The following is a 21643-nucleotide window of genomic DNA, read 5'->3' as shown; positions in this document are numbered from 1 at the left end:
AATAGGGGCCTAATTCTCCCATTGGCTACGCCTTATAGGTTTTTCTAAGGACAGACACAGAATTGTTGATAGCTGAGTGCACAAGTAAGTTTGAGGATAAGTTGAAGGATACCCTCCTATATGTTTGTAAAAAGTTTGTAGCAAATAGCTAATGCCCAAAACAACCCATAAAGGAGTAAATAGAACTGGCAACACAACAATGGGACATTGAGATTATAATAGTAGAAATCCTCTATAGGGTAAAACATCTACACTCAAAGATGCACCTTTATATTCCCATATTCTCCATGTAATCATACATGTGGATGTCTTCGAATACAAAAGCTTCTCTAGAACTTTGACAGTGACACTCCTCACTCCTTAATCTTTTCTTGTGCTCTAAGCAACAACACCAAAATTTACTAAATCATTACAAAGCAAATATTGAACTTGTACAACATGACAATTCAATCACAACTCATATGACAACAACAAGCAAGATCTATTTCTCACTCCCATAGTGGGTACTTGTGAATCTGTCATCTCATATAGCACAAGTTAGGCTCTCATGACATGTCCTTCTCATACTTGTCAAGGAATACTTCCTCAGAAGTAATATACACTACATTAGTCAGGTCATTACATCAACCCATTTAGAGCATGTGACGAACGACATTATCCAAGGTTACATGCTTTGGGATATACACATCCTTACTAACATGCCTACTTGTCTCCAACAATGGGAATATTGTCATGCCTCGCTAGACTCGTAGACACACCCTATAAGATCAACATTTCAAGGGTTATGAATGCCACATAGTCTTATAGTCATATGCCCTTCACATCATGTAGCAACCCTTCATGGTTATTCCAAACATGAAGTTATATAGGTACAAGAAATATATGTTATCTCATCTTTTCATGCATGTATTATTTCTCAAGACAAACTCCATGCAAATTGTCCTCTACAAGAAGAAGCATCCAATGTGTTTGCAATACACATCCTTGCAAATCCTTGTCTCTGCCATTACACAATTCCATTCTCTTCATTTTTTCACGACAATTTGTCTCTAGCCACTGCATAAGGATTTTTGCCTGACAATGACAAAATTTGTGTCTCCATAGCATATTCAACGACATTGCTAGCCTTCCTAAATGTGATAATCATGCAACCAACTTATCATAATTATCAACGAACAAGATCTATTTATCAAGGAAAATAATAACACCCACCACAGGAGTCACTCCCAACATGATAAAGTGTACACCACTAATCCAAGAGACAATTCAACACTAGGTGGTTTGTGGTCCTAGAGTTGGGCTCTCCCTGCCCAGCGCACCACCCCCCCAAGTTCACTCAAGCAACTAAGATTTCCTTTAGGGTTTCTTTTGCATGACCTTGGATGCCATGTAAGTCAAGCCTCCTCAATTTTGTGCTTCCCTTAAGATCATACTATTAAATTTCTAATACCATCCAGATTTATCTTCTCACCCAAATAATAATTGAATCACCAAAAAATAAAATCACTAGTATCTTTGACTTCTAGAATTTAAAATATGCAGCAGAAATATACTAGAGATAGCAACCACACATTGCAAAATTAATTAACCAACAAATAATTCTCCATCATTTCATTATTTGGAAAAATTGGGTTTTTGACCCATAGAGATATAAGGAAAAATACAATCTAGAACCTACAACTTGGCTCCCTCAGAATGAATTCGACCTAGGTATATCGACCTCAAGGAAAGCTTCCTCTAGATGAAATCGCTTTGAAGAAATTGACCTCCAACAGTCGAATCTGCACCCTAGCACTAATGCGCACTGAAAAAACCCCAGCAAGCCAATGACTTGGCCTCCTCCAAACAAACACGATATCTTTCTAGCAACTCATCCCTGCAATCTCCTCCAACTTGGCCCTCCTAGATTCACTTAAACCCACTCACACTTCTTCCTTCTTTGCGCACTAGTCACTAAGCCACTCACATTGCAGAGAGAATCACTCTCTCATGGTGACTCATTCACACACTTGTGCTCTTCGTTGTGTCTTCACCTCCATCACTAGCCTCCATTTATAATCTTCATTGAGTCCAAATCTCTAACCCCAATCTCCTCTCTAGAAACATCTTGAATCTTCCTTCTAGAAACATCTTGAAGATCAACGATTGAGATTATTTCTAAGTCACTTAAATAATTAAATTATTTATCCTTAGAAAATAACCCAATAGTCCACAATAATTAATTGACTTTAATTATTGTACTTTTGCCAAGTTAAACTTAGGAAAGAAGACAGATCATTAGAAGAGGCAAATGATGTCTTCCACATGTTATGACACCTAGCAATTGTAGAAGACCTTTTGATGCTACTCACATCAACCCTCCCTCCTAGCAAGGACGGGATACGCCACCGCCCCAAGCTTATCCCAGTACTTCACCAACTTTCCCTTCACTAGAGGCTTCATGAGAACATTTCTCACTTGCTCCTCTATAGAAATGTACTGCAATCTCACAAAACCCCTCTGGACCCTGTCTCTGATATCTGATTTCGATATGCTTGCATTGATCATGAAACACGGGATTCTCAGAGAGCTTAATGCAACTCTGATTATCATAGTGTATCATCGTTGGCCCCATCTGCAAATCAAATAATCTTGCAAACATCTTATGAAGTCACAATGCCTCACAACTCACCATACTCGTTGCCATGTACTCTGCCTCTGTTGAATTGAGTACCACTAGCTATTGTTTCTTGTTGAATCACAAGATCATGGTTGATCTTGTTGTCACTTACTGAAAAATTGTTCGAATGGTGCCAAATGATGTCAAAAGACTACAAAAGCGCAGAAAATTTTGCAGTCATCTTCCAAGCTACAGAAGGGCTCAAAGCCTATATCGAACCCTCTTCATTGGAAACTGCTCTGAACAAGCCTTCCAACGATATGTGGAAGTTCAAAAATGGACTCCTAGATCAAAAGATATGGTCTTCTGAGGTTTCAAGGATTGAAGCCTTGGGAAGGCATAGAAAAATATCGGCAATCGCATATCGGAGGTCCAGCGGCATCAAGCATATGAGCAGTCATGCATATCAAAGCATCAACACATCAGGCATATTGACAATTAGAGAATCGGAACTTCTTATGGTGAAAACCTTTAAAAAGTTGCGATATGGGCGAAGCGTCGATAGTGTTAAAAACTGTTGGGAACGCCAATAAAGGGTTAACAAAGGATTTCATCGCAAAACCAAAGGTGGCGAGGCCCTTTTCTCTCTCCTCTAGCAGGACACGGGACAACGTATGATTGGTTCCAATAAAGCTACAGTGGCATCTGATTAATCAATTTGGTGTTGGTCTTTATGTTGATCTTTGCTTTGATACCATGTTAATTTTGTTGAAACTCTACAACTACTTAAATTGATTAGTGAAAGCAAGGTATCTGAAAACTAAAACGAAATTTACTTTCACCAAGATACAGAGCTTCTTAACAATCTATAAGCAACGGAAAAACACTAGTGCTAAAAACACATGCACACAAATTGACACACTTGTTTACCCAAGAAACCCAAATGGGAAAACCAAATGGGGAAACCTTCTTTCTTTGTTGTGGTATTTTATTGATTGTTCTTGAGCAATTTTGGATCTATTACAATTCACATTGTTTTCTGCAGCCCTGAGAGTCCCTAATCTCCACCCCTATTTCCTTGTGCACTTCTATTTCCTAGCACACAATTGGGCTCCTATTTTCTACCGCACAAGCTCCTTAATTTTTCACACCTCACACACAAAAAATGATCTCACAAGAACGATCGATCTTGTGCCTTTGTCCTCCTCTTTATAGATAGAATTTGAGCATGCAAGAAGGCCTAGCTCAGTTTAGAAGTTCAAGTTGTGATTACGAGTTAACTTAGAGTTCTACTCATTCTCTCTCCAATCAACACTTGGAGTCTTAACTTGTTCTCTCTCTAATCAACATTGAACACTTAACTCATTGTAACCGAACTTGTAACTGCCACCTCATCTTGTAGTCAAACTGAAGAAGACTCCATGTAACTGAAGCTCCAACACTATGCATGCAACCTTGATGATCATTCTAGTAAAGTGGAAATAAACTCATTATAATTGAAGTCTATCTCATGAAATCACACTCATTCTAGAGAAAGGCAAATTCGTGGTCTTCACTAGCTAAGGCACAAGCTAGAAGACTTTTCATCGTAACATTTTGAACACTTTGAATCATGCATAGTTTCCACCACATCTACAAGCTCGTCACAAGCCTACTGGACCCTCGTGAGATAGGAGGTCACAATCTCAGTTCTGCCCATTTTAATATTGTTAATGTTTCCCGCACCACCATTTTTCTATTCTCGTTTGTACCCTGATAAAGACCGAACAAAGCTACCCACATCTATCTACTGGTATCCTTCCCTGATATATGAGATATTATATGATCCCTCACACCATCCAGAATTATGCAACTCACTTTCATATCCTTGGTTCTATGTTCTGTTGCTTGAACCGGATCTGAAGAAACCTGCACATCTCTACTTACGAAATCCCAAAGATCATTCATCTTTAGAATCTAGGTAATTTTCTCCTTCCAAGGGCTGAAATTTGATACCCCTTCCAACCTGTCTTCATATCTCAAACTGTGTTGTTAGGTTCCTATACCAATAGGAGTCATAATTTTGAATTACTAAGGTTAAGCCTTGTAATATTGTACATACCTTTGCTTTCTACAAATGTTTCCCATATTAAGAAATTAAAAAAGATAAAGAGGGTATGTCCTAAAAGAATAATCAAAGCACAAAAAGAATAAGAAAAGGTCAAAAAAATGAAAATATATGAACCCCAAAAAACGAAAGAGACCACGAAAGTGTGCAAGTCAAAATGCCACTACTATTTACTTTTATGCATAATAATTATTGTGTGCAGCTTGTTACTCATGCCACAATCCATGGTAATCAAACTGTTTAATCTTGATTATACCATGCTTTGAATTTTATGTTTATAGTTAGAGAATCTGACCAAACAGTTTAATCTTGGCAGATCATTAGATAGGTAGAGTAAATAAAAGGAGCTCATCAGTTTAATCTAATCCCTTCAATGATATAAGGTTAGAATTAGATAGTTTACTTTGTAAAAGAAAAGAAAAGATTGATAAGGGTTTGCTAGCCTAAATGCACCCAAATAAAATGAAAAAAATGGTAAGATGAGTAAATGGGTAAGTAGTAGAACGGTTGCAGAAATATCATGTGGTTACACAAAAGCACTTATGTCATTGTTTTAAATGCATCTGTCAAATATGCATAAGCAGTAAACAAAGCAAAGACAATGGTTCACAATATGGTTTGTTTAATATCCCCTCAATCATTTCACCCCTTTACTTTGCTAATTTCCCATAAATAAGTTCTAGTACTTAAATCTTACAAGTCAAAGAGGCTCAGAGCATTTCTCTGACTTTTGAAGGGACCGAATGCTCGGCTTAATGACTTATGGGCACAAGTATTAAAATCCCCTTCATAAAAATCATCCTCCTTCATTTCCCTAATAAAACTCTTTTTCCTAGGGTTAAACTCCATTAACCTATGAAAAGTGAGAAAAACCATGTTAAATCCCATTTCATCCAAAAAAACCCACAAAAAAGCCTTTTCCCTAGGTATAAAGCTAAGTGCGTGAATGTTTTACTTTACCCTTGTACTAAGGAAAAACCCACTCCGCCATCACATTTTTATAATTAATCACTAACTTTATTATATAAATTCCCCGAAATCCCCATTATCCCGTATTAAATTAAATCCCTATATAAAATACCCCAACCCTTAGTTTTCATAAAAACTATATAAATCGCCCATGCCCCAATATAACTTTACTTAGTTTAACTAATCCCGGTAAACTTAAGTTAATCCCGTTATTAACCTAACCCCACTCTCAATTGGAGACCTGTTGAACCAGTATCCGAAGCTAAGCCCATCAAGATTGGCCCAATTGTTCCAAACCTTCATTAGAAAGGAAAAACACATCCCTAAGGACCCCCCTCCATATGTATCAGCTATTTTCTCTAAATGGTGCCATTACATTGTAACCATGATATCATATGTTTTGGGTTACTCTACAAGTGAATACATTGATGAACTTATTCTTGCCTTCATGTCTATTTATACCCCAAGGCAGCTTCCTGCAATCACATATGATTGTGGCAAATTCATAGCTGATAGGATGCATGAGCAGTTCAGAAGAATGGGCAATCAGAGAGTATTCAAATACTCCTCTGTATTGTACCATCTATTTTTGTATTATCAGTCAGATAAGTTTCCTTTTACTCTCTAGAAGCTTGACACCAGGGGCCAACCCAGATCTGTCATTTTTTGGACCCCACTTTTCCATGAGTTTAGATCACCATATACATACTCTGACTTCATAGATTCTTTTGTGTATCCAATCATGACTATGCTCACTGGAAATCCTCCACCTAGGATAAGTCCAGAGATAAAAAGAGTCCTCCAACTTTCCAAGCAAACCAAAGTGGGAGATTGGTACCTTTACCAAAACCACATAGAAATCAGAATATATGGTTGCCTGCTTGCACCATATAAGTTGCCAAGATACCTCCCCATGAGGTTGTTTGCCTTAGAATATTACAGACAGATCATCAATGCAGATGAAGTCAACTTTATCACTACCAAGAAGAAGGCCAATTTCAAAATCAAAGACCAATTAGGTCCTTTCATATGCAATTCCAAAGAGGCAGGGAAAGAGGAAGACTTGATCTTGCAAAGCATGAAATTCCAAAGGAGTTTTGTATGGAGATATGACCCTTTAGAATTCATTACCAAGAAAAGGCAAAAGGTCAAGCTAGGACCTTTTATCCACCACCCCATACCAGAAATAGAGGCATATGCAAATTAAACAGACTGGGTGGAAAATACCTTAGTAGACAGAGACAGCACAAAGGTAGATGTAGAAAATGCTCTGATTGATTTGGAAAAGCAGCTTAATGAGAGCTCTTTTCTGCAAGTACCAAAAGAGCAAGAAAGAGCCATGAGCACCCCTCCAGTCATGCAGACTCCTCAGCATGAGGAAAAAAATCCAAAAAGAAACAGAGAGGGAGCTTCCACTTCAGAAATGGGCACCTCTAATTTGCAGCAGGAAACAAGTCATAGCAAGAGGCAAAGGCTAAATCCGACCTCTGAACAGGAATATACAGAAGGATTAGCATAGGTAACCAACACAGAGGTAGACATAAGCAGGCCCACAACTCCATCTGAAGACATACAAGAGCCTTCCACATCACAGACTCAGATGTTGGAAAGGCAGCTTAGTGTGGAAGTCTCTTCCTTCAGTAGGCCTGCGGACAAAGACCAAGACATAAAAGACAGGTATAAAGACATCAAAATGAGGAATGAGAAGCTTAAAGCCCAAACATATGCTCAATACCTAAAGCTCACTCCCACAAATCAAACAAAGTTGATGTCAGCCTTTGACATCAAGGAGGGAAAGTTGCAGATGTCCTTTATCAAGCCTATAGCACAGCAGCCCAAAACATCATCAGATTTCAAGAGGGTTGACTTTGAAGTATTGGCAAGGGATATTCATCCCATAGACCAGATAGAACTACATAAACAGGCTGGAGAGATGATATACTCCACCCTAACAGGTAAAGCCATAGCTGCCCATCAGTTACAAAACTCATTGAACAACATCTCGGCACAATTTTAGTTGGAGAAGGCCTCCTCACAGGCCAAGGATACAAGGATTAAGTCTTTGGAAGACTTGGTTATTGAGTTGGGACATGATCCCAAAGATATAAAAGCTACTGAGCAGCTGATAAAGAAGAAGAACGATGATATTGCTGCACTGAAGAAGCAATTGAAGATACCTCAGTTGCAACATCCTCAAACACTTGAAGTCATAGAGGGCCAAACCAGACATGAAGAGTTGATGGACTTGGTCCTAAAACTCAATGATCAACTAAGGGAGACAGAGAAAGAATTGGATAGCTTGATCCAATTAAAACAAACTGACATTGCCACAACTTCTACAAATGTCATCCCTACAGTATCTACAGCAGTCCCTTCTACACTGGCAGCTTCACTAGCACCTACAACTCCACCTGCCACAACATTGCCAGTTACAACAGAGTCTACAACAACAGGTGCATCAGGAGAAAAAGCAGCAGAATTAGTTAGAGCCATGGAAGAGATGTCAATTCAGGCTACAGAAATGAATAGACTGAAGGAAAAGGTGGAAAGTTTAGAAACTGACTACAAACTTGCCCAAATTATGCAAAAGGAAGAGGCACAAAAGGCCAACAGAATGAGTGAAAGAGTCAAAGCTATGGAGAAAGACTTGACATTAGAGAAACCCCTTGGGCAAGCCAAGGAACTATTATGGGCCAATATCATTGACTCCGTCAAGGATATTTGGCCATCTATTCAAGTTATTTTTGAGCAGACAAAATTGATAAAGATAGCTACAGTAGCTATTCAGAAAGTCAAGGAGGAATTGGGTGACATGCCAGAGGATGCCAATAGACTCATCCACTTCCTTAACAACAAAAACAGATATGAGCTTTAGGAGCTAAATATAGAAGACAGGACTGAAACCATTTTGGAAATAAGGAAGGTCCTTTCCAAGAGAAACCTAATGCTAAACTTAGAAGAAAAGTGCCACAACATGCAGGTGGCCATTGATAGATTCATGGCCAAATTCCAAATTTTGAGGGAGAAAGGATTGCCCAGTCCATTGGTCATTAATGACAAACTTATGACATAGCTGGACTATGATAATAGACTCAGGCAGTTGGCTAAAGAACAAGCTAGCACTTCATCTATAAAAGCACTGCCAACAGGCAAAGTTTTGTATAACACCTTCGAGAACTTGTTTTTTCTCCAGCATGAGATTAAACACTTGTTCATCACTAAGCCCAATTTTGCCAAGTATACTAAAGCTAATGAGATATATAGGCGAATGATGAATGTCAAATTACCTAATGCAGAATGGTGGGAAACGATGACTGATTTACTATGAGAAATTTACTGTAAAAAGTTACTGCACAGTAAAAGTTGACCAGCCAGGTAAACAGATGAAAACAGGTCAACATGGTTAAAGAGTATTAGGGTCAAAGAGTATCAAGTGAAAGATAAAAGTTGAAGAAGATTCCAGTGTAAAAGACCACAACAGCAAGCCAACATAAAGGGCTACAAATCCAACCATAAAATCCAGTAGTACCACAATAAAAGGGACAGCATGAAACAGTTCAATAGCTGTCTCTATCTTCTTGCAAGAAGATATTTGTATTTCCTAGATTAAATCTCAAGTTTGTTTTGAGATATTTTGTAATAATTTTTGTATAAATACTTCACCATTCGAAGTATGTAGGGTGGATTCTTAGACATTTCTATAGACCTTTTGATCACAAAATTGTAAGCTATTGTATCACTGTTTGGACCAGCAAGCTGGATTAATGAATAAAGACAAGACATTTCACAGGATTCATGTGTAGAGCGAAGTGCAGACAAGTATTTTCTCTTGTGTTGTTATCTTTCTTTAAAAGTTTTTTCCACAATCTTTATTGTATCTGAAATTTGAATGCTATAATATGGAATGATATCTTAGAATTTGCTTCATTGCACTCTGTTTTAACTATTATGCATTTTAATGTTTTCTGCTAAATATCTAAGTTAAGGAATTCTTGATTGCTCCTTAGTTTAGGTAGTCTCCTTGTAATCTATAGCAAAGGATTCTTAATTGCCCTTTGTTCATGATCATCCTTTGTTCCTCATTTTAATGTCGGTCTAGGAATTCTTAAGTGGTCTCTCACCCTGGTTAAGATCATTTCACCCATTCGGCCCAAATAACTGCACTTTACTCTGCTAGCTTGCCCTTGGAACAATCCCTTTAGTAAGTTAATTCCAGTTCTGATGCCCTTCTTTGACTCCATAGCCCAATGGTCCAAAGACATCATTCTATCCATCTGTTTTAAGGATTCCACCATCCAACCTTCAATACAAATCAAAACCCCTTGAACCTTCAGAACTAGCCTAAAATCCCAGCAAACAAAGCTAAATCATATAGAGAGAGCCCTCTTTGAGCCATAGGTTGGCTAGAGCCTATGCTTAAAAGTTGGTTTGTGGTTACCTCGGTCCTTTCCTTGATCTGAAATCACTCGTGAATGACCTCAGTTAATTAATGAAGGTATTACAGACTTATGTGCTAGGGGGTGTCTATGTTATTTTATGCAACAAATCAATAAGATTGTGAAATACACAGACACTAAAACAGTAAGAGAACACAGTAAGCAAACACATAAACACAACAATTTTAATAAGGAGTTGACCCAATCCTCATGGGCTATGTCTCCTGGTCTAGCCTTCAATGGTGGCCTTTCTATTATGTCTCAAAAAGCAGAGTTTTACAACAGTGAGCTCAAATTGAGTCTCACTTAACAGATAATGATCAGTAGGGCTGTACTTGGATCCCCCAAGTCCCTAGAGTACATAGACTCCCCTTACTGAAACTCGACCTCAACTGGTCTCAGTGGTATGAGTCCAATTTGGTACTCAATACCTGACAGGTATATACAAAGGAGTTGCTTGAACCTCTCAAGCCTTCTCTAGAGTTCACAGACTCTCGGACTCTCTCTGTCTCTATCTGCTCAATGCTGCCTTTGCTCTACAGGTCAACTCAACTTCTCTGTTCTCTGCAATTTTTGCTTCTCTCTCTCTTTGCTCTCTTTTTACTGCTGCCCTGCTTTCCCTGTCTGTTTGTGGCTTAAAGCCAATCTGCTCCCTCACTGTTCGTTTCTGCTTCCCGGCTCTCTAGATCTCCTACCTTTGTCCACTGGAATTCCCTTGCTCTACGTCATCATCACTGTAACGCTTCACAGAGAGGTGGCCACCTGTTTCCTCACGAACTGAGTGTCAGTTCTCTTTGAATGGTCGTTATTTCCGTTGCTCCAAGATCGCCCACGAAACTGTTCCCTCTGCCAACTCATCGGTCATGCCGAACTCAAATCTTATCTACCTTAACCTGTTTCCCTATCGAATCCGGTCACCCATCGAATTGCTTCTCCGCCGTTGATCTGGGGCCTCCAGATCCTACGGTCTTTGTCCATATCGCGCGAATAAGTAGCATGCCCTTTACTCGCGCGATGAGAGCGGTTTTCTCTCTCATCTGCTGGACACGCGTCACCCAGTGTATGGCATTGTGCAGGACTCGGCCTAACCCGCTTACCACTTGAGTCCTTTCGATATCTTGTCGGTTTTAGCGCGGGGCCCACCTTCTAACGGAATTGGCAATTTTTGTGCGGTTCTATGCTTTTCCCCATGACCAAGCGCTCAGGCTTTCCTTCACTAAGGGGAATGCCCTGCGATACACGATTAGCGCTAATCGCATATCAAAAACTGCCTCCATTTCTGAATATGACTCCCCGTTTTGCCAGTTTGCCCCAGCACGCGGTTACCATGGGCCAACGGTCTACGCGCTTTGACCGAGGGTCCTCGTTGCTCCGTGCTGACCACAAATTACCATTGTTCAGAGGTTATTTCTGATAAGCTCGACATCCATAGCACTTTGAAACTTTGGTATGAGTTTTATAGAGTTCAGAAAATTGTAAGAGTGTTTGAGGATCCAATTCCGATCACAACCTTCCCACTGAAAAAAGCTTTTGGACCACCAAAAGTTGGTTTTCAAGCATCGACTAAGTGAGGGTATAGTTTTCTCACTTGTCCAATCTCTATCCATTTTGCACTGCTTGGCTTGGAACCCTTGAGTCCAATCCTGAGGTACTCAACATCTCCCCTGCGCATCGTCCTCACCTTCCTGTCCAGAACTGTGTCTTCCTGCAATTCATTGAGATATTCAGGTAACAAATCATCAATAGAAGGCAATTGACTCTGCTCTTCGGGATCGTCAATTAATGAAGGTTCAAATAGTCTCAAGTTGTCTGCATTAGCGACTGAATAGATGTGCATGTAAGATGGTAAATCAAGGCGAAAAGCATTCTCACCAATTTTCTCAAGTATCTTGAAAGGTCCATACCTTATCAGCTTTAGCTTTTTACCTTCACCTTGCATTCTGTCCTTGCTGATATACAGCCAGACTTGATCACCAACTTCGAAACTATGCTCCATCTGATGCTTGTCATGCCTTGCCTTGTATTTGGCTTGGCTCTTTTCCATCTGTTCCTATACTGCCTAGTGAATCTCTTGAATTTGTTCAATGAACTTGGTTGCCTTGTCCACATCACTGTGTCCTTCAACTGCTACATCTTTACCAAAGACAAAATCCAAGGGAGACCTTGGTATGAAACCAAAACAGGTTTCAAAAGGAGATCTTTGTGTAGAAGAATGTTTTGCTCGATTGTAAGCATGCTGCACATAACACAAATGTTCATCCCAAAGTTTGGGATGCTTGCTGCAAGAGCCTCTGAGAAACTGGATCACTGTACTGTTGACCACTTTTGTCTGGCCATCTGTTTGTGGATGAAAGGCTGTGCTTTTCTTCAGTTTGGTGTCCATCAGTTCCCACAGACTCGACCAAAACTTCCCAACAAATTGGGTGTCTGGATCAGATGCAATGGAAGTGGGTAATCCAAAATGAACCCATACATGCTGAAAGAACAACTTTTTAGTTTGTTCAGCTGTAATCTGTTTATTACAAGGTATCGAAATACACATTTTGCTGAACCTATCCACAACAACATATAAATAGTCATTACCTTTCATAGATTTAGGCAGTCCTCCAACAAAGTCCATGGAAACACTTTCCCAAGGATGAGAAGGAACTAACAGTGGAGTGTACAAGCCTAGTTTTCTATTGTTGGGCTTGCTTTTAGCAAACATGGTACATCCTCTTACATATCTAGAAACTGTCTCATTCATTTTGGGCCAATAACAAAATCTTTGCAGCTGTGCAACTGTTTTACTTACCCCAAAGTGACCTGATATCAGAGAAGTGTGTGCTTCTCGAATTATCTTTACTCTTTCAATTTGTGGAATGCATAGCTTCCCACAATGATACAAGAGTTGGTCCTTAATGTGATAATCCAATTCTTCTATTCGTTTGCCTTGACTTAAAGTTGCATATACATCTTTAAAATCTATATCTTGAGCATATTGTTTAATGTAGCTTTCATGCAATACTGAGTTATGCTCAAGTATAGTAGATGCATTTATAATTGGTCTAGATAACATATCTGCAACTTTATTGTGTATGTCCTTTTTATATCTAATGACTAAATGAAACTGTTGTAGAGAACCCATCCATCCATAGTGTCTTGATTGCTGCAACTTAGTTTGGGAGTGTAGATATTGAAGTGGTCGATGATCAGTATGTATAACTGTCTCTTTGCCCATTAAGTAAAGTTTCCACTTTTTCACACTCTGTACTAATGCATACAATTCTTTATCATATGTGGGATAGTTAACTACTGAAGAATTAAATGTCTCAAAATGATAACATATGGGTTTACTTTGTTGTATCAACACTGCTCTCATGGCATAGTCACTGGCATTTGTTTGGATCTCAAATGGTCTTTGAAGATCAGGTAGTGCTAGTACTAATGCTGTACTAGTCTTTTCTTTCAAAGTGTCAAAGGCTTTCTGTTGTTTGCCTCCCCACTAAAACACCTTGTTCAATCCTGTTAAAGCATGTAAGGGAGCTGCAATTAAGGAAAAGTTAGAAATGAACTTTCTCCAATATTGTGTTGCTCCTAAGAAGCTTCTAACTTCTATAGCAGATTTGGGTTTAGGCCAGTTTACAATGACTGCCACCTTAGAGGGATCTATCTTCAATTCACCACCCCCTACTATATGACCCAAATAATTCAAAGATGTTTTGCCAAATTCACATTTTGAGAATTTAACATAAAGTTTTTCTCTTTTCAAAACATCTAGTGTTTGCTTAACATGCTTTAAATGTTCTTCCCACGTTTTGCTAAATATAAGAATGTCATCCAGATATACAATAACAAAATCATCAAGAAAAGGTCTGAGTACATCATTCATTATTCTCATGAAAGTAGCAGGAGCATTAGTTAAGTCAAAAAGCATAACCAACCACTTATACAATCCCTGCTTTGTTTTGAAAGCAGTCTTCCATGCATCTTGTTCTGCAACTCTGACCTGATGATATCCATTATGCAAGTCTAACTTGGAATAATAAACAGTTTCTTTCAGTTGATCTAATAGATCATCTATGCGAGGAAGGGGATAACGATTTTTAATCGTTATCTTATTCAATGCTTGGTAATCACTGCACATTCTCCAAAATCGTTATCTTATTCAATGCTTGGTAATCACTGCACATTCTCCACGAGCCATCTTTCTTTCTCACCAAAACGATTGGAGACCCACATGGTGATGTGCTAGGTCTGATGAACCCCTTCTCGAGCAACTCCTGCACCTGCTTCTTGATTTCTGCATTCTCTATAGCAGACAACCTGTACATTCCGATGTTAGGCAATGGAGCATCTTGCTGCAAATTAATATCATGTACTATTTCCTTTTTGGGTGCCAAACCTTTAAGTTCTTAAAACAAGATATCATATTCTAAAACAACTTTTTCTAAATCAACTTGCTGTTTAGCATCACAACCCTCAAATACGTTGGTTTTATCAAGTTCCTTTTCCTTTACAACCATCAGTAAAAATTGTTTGCATGAATTTACAATTTGTTTCACCTGCTCTGAGTTTATGAGGGTATAATTATTCTTGAGCTTATGAGCTCTTACAAAGTATTCGATTCCATCTTTAACAAGTAGATACTTGTTCTCAACTCTATAGAAAATAGTTTTTCTATCATACAAGTAAGGACTTCCTAAAACAATTCCACATATATCCAGAGGAACTATATCTAACTCAACCTCATCTACAAATGCTGACCCAAAAGAAAACTTAAGTTTACATTGTCTGGTCACTTGTAGTTGTGCTTTATCACTTAACCATCCTAAGGGGTATGGTTTCTTGTGAGGTGTAGTCAGTAATCCCAACTTCTTTACAATTGCTTCAGAAATTAAATTTACTTGTGAGCCACTATCAAACAAAGTATCAATCTTTTGATGCTGGGAAATAAATCGAATATGGAAAAGTTCATGTCTTTTTCTCTCATTTTCTTCATCATTAATAGATTGTGCAGAATTACTAGTAGATGCTTCAGAATTTTTACCTTTTATACCTGTGGCTGCAATGGTTGCTTCATCTCCCGAGTCCAACCCCAAATCTTTCTGAATAGCTGCAGCAGTCTTCTTCTTCTTGCCCTCGAACTTCTTAGGTCTCAGCTCTGGATGCAGAATCCAACAATTCTCATCATCATGCCCATCCTTCTTACAGTGAATGCATGAAAACTTGCTTTTCTATGCAGTGTTGGCCTTCCTCTCTTTCCATTTCTTTTTTCTGTTCTCCTTATTCTTGCTTGCAATGGGCTTGGATGATCCTCCAACTTCTGGGTTCCCATTCTTTCCTCTAGCTTCTAAATGCGTAGCTTGAACAGATACCTCATCTATACTAGTGGGATTAAACATGAGGATAGTGTGCCTCATGTAGCTGTGTAGACCACCTATGTACTTCAACAGAGTCTCAGGTGAGTCTAATGAAATTCCTAGAATCAAAGCTCTCTTCCTAAATTCTTGGGTGTAACCTTGTACCCTTTGCCCTTTCAATTGGCGAAGAGTTTGCCAACTCATCATGGCTTGCTGCAAGCTAGTGGATAGAACTGCTTTTTTATTGCAAAAACAAATTCACTCCAGACAGAAAGAATCTTACCATGTTTCTTCATGTCAACTTGGGTCCTGCCTTCCCACCATACCAAGGTAGTGCCTCCGAGGCGTAGGCTGGCCAGCTGAATCTTACTCTTGTCTGAGTCGATACTCTGCACTCTGCGATAAACATCAATTTGTTTGATCCAGTTATCCAGCGTCTCTGCATTCAACTCTCCATCATATATTGGTAAATCAAATTTAACATCTAATTTAATCAAAAATGTCTTCTTTTTATGTTCAGGGCTATTAGGAGGTTTGAGAAAGTTTTCTTCTTTCCCTTTGCCTTTTGAGTGGTCATGGAGGAGAGACGCTTCTTCTCCTTTTTCTTGTTTGGAGCCTGATGAATCTTCATCTTTATGTTTTCTAAAGTCCCTGTACATTTCCTCTACCATGGACCTCATGGCCAGGAAACTATCTATAAATTGGGGATCTGGTCCCAAGAGACTTTCTTCTAACATTTTCTTTTGAGGATGGACTCTTCCAATTTCTGGGTTAGTTTCAACCAACTCTCCTTCTACTAATTTAAGCTTTGATCTAGTTAGCATTCAACAACAAAATCTAGCACAAGCTTGCCTAACCTTAAACAACCTAGTTGCTCTGATACCACTTGATCTGAAATCACTCGTGAATGACCTCAGTTAATTAATGAAGGTATTACAGACTTATGTACTACGGGGTGTTTATGTTATTCTATGCAACAGATCGATAAGATTGCGAAATACACAGACATTAAAACAGTAAGAGAACACAGTAAGCAAACACATAAACACAAACAAATTTAATAAGGAGTTCACCCAATCCTCCTGGGCTACGTCTCCTAGTCCAGCCTTCAGTGGTGGCCTTTCTATTGTGTCTTAAAAAGTAGAGTTTTACAACAGTGAGCTCAAATTGAGTCTCACTTAACAGATAATGATCAGTAGGGTTGTACTTGGATCTCCTAAGTCCCTAGAGTACACAGACTCCCCTTACTAAAACTCGACCTCAACTAGTTTCAGTGCTATGAGTCCAATTTGGTACTTAATACCTGACAGGTATATATAGAGGAGTTTCTTGAACCTCTCAAACCTTCTTTGGAGTTCACAGACTCTCGGGCTCTCTCTGTCTCTGTCTGCTCAATGCTGCCTTTGCTCTGCAGGTCAGCTCAGCTTCTTTGTTCTCTGCAATTTTTGCTTCTCTCTCTCTTTGCTCTTTTTTTACTGCTCCCCTGCTTTCCATGTCTGTTCGTGGCTTAAATCCAATCTACTCCCTCACTGTTCGTTTCTGCTTCCCGGCTCTCTGGATCTCCTACCTCTGTCTGCTGGAATTCCCCTGCTCTACGTCATCATCACTGTAATGCTTCACAGAGAGGTGGCCACCTGTTTCCTCACGAACTGAGTGTCAGTTCTTTTTGAACGGTCGTTATTTCCATTGCTCCAAGATTGCACGCGAAATTGTTCCCTCTGCCAACTCATCGATCATGCCGGATCTCAAATCTTATCTGCCTCAACCTATTTCCCTGTCGAATCTGATCACCCATCGGATTGCTTCTCCGTCGTTGATCTAGGGCCTCCAGATCCTACGGTCTCCGTCCATATCACGCGAATAAGTAGCATGCCCTTTACCCGCGCAATGATAGTGGTTTTCTCTCTCATCCGCTGGACACGTGTCACCCAGTGTATGGCATCGCGTGGGACTCGGCCGAACCCACTTATCGCCTGAGGTCCTTTCGATATCCTACCGGTTTTAGCGCGAGGCCCGCCTTCTGATAGAATCAACAATTTCCGTGCGATTCTATGCTTTTCCCCATGACCAAGCGCTCGGGGCTTTCCTTCACTGAGGGGGACGCCCTGCAATCAGAAACTACTTTCATTTCTGAATCTGACTTCCCGTTTTGCCAGTGTGCGCCAGCACGTGGTTACCATGGGCCAATGGTCTGCGCACTTTGACCGAGGGTCCTCGTTGCTCCGTGCTGACCACAAATTGCCATTGTTTAGAAGTTATTTCTGATAAGCTCGACATCCATAGCACTTTGAAACTTTGGTAGGAGTTTTACAGAGTTCAGGAAACTGTAAGAGTGTTTGAGGATCCAATTCAGATCATTCCTTCTTCTAAAAAGTTCTAGGTAAAAGTTCTGAGTGATAACATGTGTAATGATGCCATCTTTGCATATCAACAGCAGTTACAAAACCTTGCTACAAAATATTTAGAAATAATTGAAAACTCTCTATTGCAAACCCTTATGATCTCAGATCTCTCTTTTAGAGTCTTCTAGATTGCTCTGATACCATGTTAAATTTCTAATGTCAATCATATTTATTTTCTCACGACAATTTAATTTATCCTTAGTTTATTATTTATTTACCCAAATAATCAATGAATCATCGAAAAATAAAATCACTGGTATCTTTAACTTCTTGAATTAAAAATATGCAGCGGAAATAAACCAGAGAGTTCAATAACACATTGCAAATCTAATTAACCCACAAACAATTCTCCGTCATTTCATTATCTGGAAAATATGGGTTTTTTGACCTATAGAATTACAAAGAAGAATGCAATCTAGAACCTACAACTCGCCTCCCTCAAAATGAATTCGACCCAAGTAAATTGGCCTCAAAGAAATCTACCTCGAGATGAAATTGCTCTAAAGAAATCTACCTCGAGATGAAATTGCTCTAAAGAAATCGGCCTCCAATGATCAAATCTGCCCCCTGCCACTAATGCGCACTGAAAAAACCCCAACAATCCAACAACTCGGTCTCCTCCAAACAAACACGATCTCCTTCCGACAGCTCATCCCTGCAATCTCCTACAACTCGGCGCTCCTAGATTCGCTCAAACCCACTCGCACTTCTTCCTTCTTTGTGCACTTGTCACTGGGCCACTAACACCGTAGAAAGAATCGCTATCTCTCGTCATGACTCGCTCACACACTTATGCTTTTCGTTGTGTCTTCACCTCCATCGCTAGCCTCCATTTATACTCTTCATTGAGTCCAAATCTCTAACCGCACTTGCACTTCTTTCTTCTTTGTGCACTGGTCACTTAGCCACTCACACTGCAGAAAGAATCACTCTCTCTCGTGATGACTTGGTCACACACTTGTGCTCTTCGTTGTGTCTTCGCTTCTATCACTAGTCTCCATTTATACTCTTCATTGAGTCCAAATCTTTAACCCCAATCTCCTCTCCAGAAACTTCTTGAATCTTCCTTCTAGAAGCATCTTGAAGATCAACGGTTGAGATTATTTCTAAGTCACTTAAATAATTAATTTATTTATCCTTATAGTAACCTAATAATCCATAATAATAAATTGATATAGATTATTGTACTTTTCCTAAGTTAAACTTTGGAAAGAAGACATATATCACTAGAAGAGGCAAATAATGTCTTCCACATGCTAAGACACCAAGCAATTGTAGAAGACCTTCCAATGCTACTTACATCAACACATACAACTAGACCCTCTTATCCCTGGCCACTACTTGGAGGCTATCATTGGCTAGTGCATAGGCCCTTTCACAAATATTTACGACTCCAATGAAGAGCCTATTTGTCAGTCCCCTCATTTCTCCTTGGTAAGGAGATCTAATAGGCATTGGGATCTTCTACTTTGTTCAACATTGGGAACTTAGGGTATTTGCACATTATGTTATATCTTCCTTTAGCTAGATGTTCAATGTTTAGCTAGATACTTATTTCGTTTTCTTTTCACATTTCTAGCCCCTTTCACCTACTTTTGTAGGTATTTATTGGACAATAATAAAATCTTATCATATCTTATTCCATGTTATTGTAAAGGGGTTGATCATTTTGATTGCTTGGATTGCTTAACTTCATCTTGCTTGTATTCTTGTTGTACATCTGTTTAGTTAATGTCAATTCAGAATTGATTTAATGACCAATTTTGTCATGCCTATGTCTATGTGTTGTGTGTTCGACTTTTTTTAAGTTTGTTAACCTTACTAGTAGCACCATAATTTATAGGCCATGTATGTTAAGTTGAACTTGCTGTCATTTTTGTTCCGGTTCTACTAATTTTGCTAGTGAATTCCCTTATTTATCAAGTAGGCTAGGCTCCAACGGCTCTCCAGATTAGAGCAAAATCTATCAGTTTGAATGTTATTGGTTAAGAGAACTGGTGGAGATACAGGGATGGTCCTTTGTCACACCTTTTGACCAAATGGAGAGATTCTTTTTCTCCATTAGATCACTTGTACTTTGATTCTTTGGCAATCAGACCCTTGGAAAAGTTGCAGGGAATCTATCTGGGACAAAATGCAATAGGCTTTCTCATGTGCATTGGGATGGGAGCTGGAGCATCTGACAGGACATCACAGAGCAAACTAGAACAAGTTGTTAGATTTTAAAAACCCAAACCCATTGGCTGAAAAATCTAAACTTTTCGTTTAGTAAGACTATACCATTGCAGGTCTTGAATTTAGTTGACCTTGTCCTTAACAGAGTGCTAAATGAAATTAATACTATGCAAATTCCAACCTTATCTTAATCTAGGGACCTTTGCAGCGTGGCCTGTGTAAGTTTTTACAACATCTGATCTTCCACTTTTTTATGGACATCTTTTGCTTCTTAGTAGGAGTTTAAATTTACATTCAGAGTTCAGCGTTCAGTTGGACTGCATATTGTATTTCAAAACACTCCGTTCACCATTTATTTATGCATCTCTTGCATTAATATATACTTAAAAACATTGCTTCCCTGAAATTCTAAGCTAGATAAGAGCTCCAGTGCTGCAAACCTTAGCAGAAGCTCTAATTTGTTTATTGCAAATGAGTATTCTCTGCACACAAACGATGGCTCAAAAGGTAAAATACAGGCCTAAGATCCCAGTGCGGGTCTATGCTTTCCCAATGAGTAAGCAGCCTTTAAGTTGCAAGTCACTCAGTTGATTGACCTTTTAGCATCCTCTCTCTGTCCAGTGCCAACATCACATACATTTATGCATGTTAACTGAATCTGCATGTTATTGTGGTTGGGCCAGGGAAAGGTGCATGTGTACCGGTGCATGGTGTAGATATCCATCCCGACTATGGTGTTCTCCCTTGCAAAATGTAAGCCTGCTGTGATTATGCTAGAAAGTATTCACTCTGGCATCCTCCAATTTGGTTGCACCTTGAATTGTGGGGCTACGTGGAGCTCTTTTTGTTCCATATAACCAACTGCTGCTTTGCCTGGGATTTTTGCATGAGAATGAACGTAACTAAGCTTGTCCTTATTTTCATCATGTGAATCCCATCTTCCACCAAATTTCTTACTAAAGTTCCTATCTTGTAATGTGTTTCAGTTCTCTTCGCGGCAGTTGCAAAAAATAGGATGAAGGAAATGGAGGGCTTCATGAATAGGCAGACTGAAACAAGTGCAGAGATCGCTGGTGAACAAATTGAAGTAGAATTTGCAACAGAAGATGAAAAAAGCACCGGAAGGCATGATGTCCATTTGTAGATTGATCAATTTGTAGTTGTTTTGCGTGTGTTAGTTTTTCAAAACATGCCAAGCAGCAACATTCTAACGATGGGTCCCATTTAATAAAACAAGGCTTACTTTGTATATTTTCCCCAATGTACGAACTTGTGAGGTTGAAAAATGAAACGCATTGTTCCTGTTCTAATGTTTGACTTGTTCAGTATATTTTTTTTTAGACATTCTCAATTGGCAGTGGTCTAGTACTTAATATATCCTTAATTGAGTAATATTTCTAGTTGAGTAATTATTTATTTGGCTTGAGAAGCAACGGAAGGAATCTGTTAGATTTAAATTACCTGACCTGGGTCAAAGTAATTGTTAGAATAATTAAAATAGATAAAGACAATGGAGTCAACCAGCCGTCTCTGCAGCCAAACAAGAAACCGCTTCATTCACTACGGTGGTTAGAAGCCATCATTAGTAGAGATTAGGCACTGATTCTTTATAA

At 39.1% G+C, this 21643-nt stretch overlaps 1 long non-coding RNA gene across 1 annotated transcript in view; it reads left to right on the top strand.

Annotated features, from left to right (window-relative positions):
* LOC149173723 (uncharacterized) overlaps positions 1-21355 on the top strand; it is a 36375-nt gene extending 15020 nt beyond the window's left edge. Inside the window, exon 2 of the long non-coding RNA XR_016259702.1 lies at positions 21017-21355. This is a non-coding gene — a long non-coding RNA (uncharacterized LOC149173723). The remainder of the gene's footprint in view (positions 1-21016) is intronic.
* Positions 21356-21643: the final 288 nt, after the last annotated feature.

The sequence above is a fragment of the Pinus tabuliformis genome, chromosome 4_2 (genome assembly GCF_031772625.1).
Source record: "Pinus tabuliformis cultivar Carrire ecotype Pingquan chromosome 4_2, CPIR1, whole genome shotgun sequence".
Taxonomy (NCBI): Eukaryota; Viridiplantae; Streptophyta; class Pinopsida; order Pinales; family Pinaceae; genus Pinus; species Pinus tabuliformis.
Note: the sequence above shows the minus strand (reverse complement) of the source record. Positions and strands in the feature narration are given on the sequence as shown.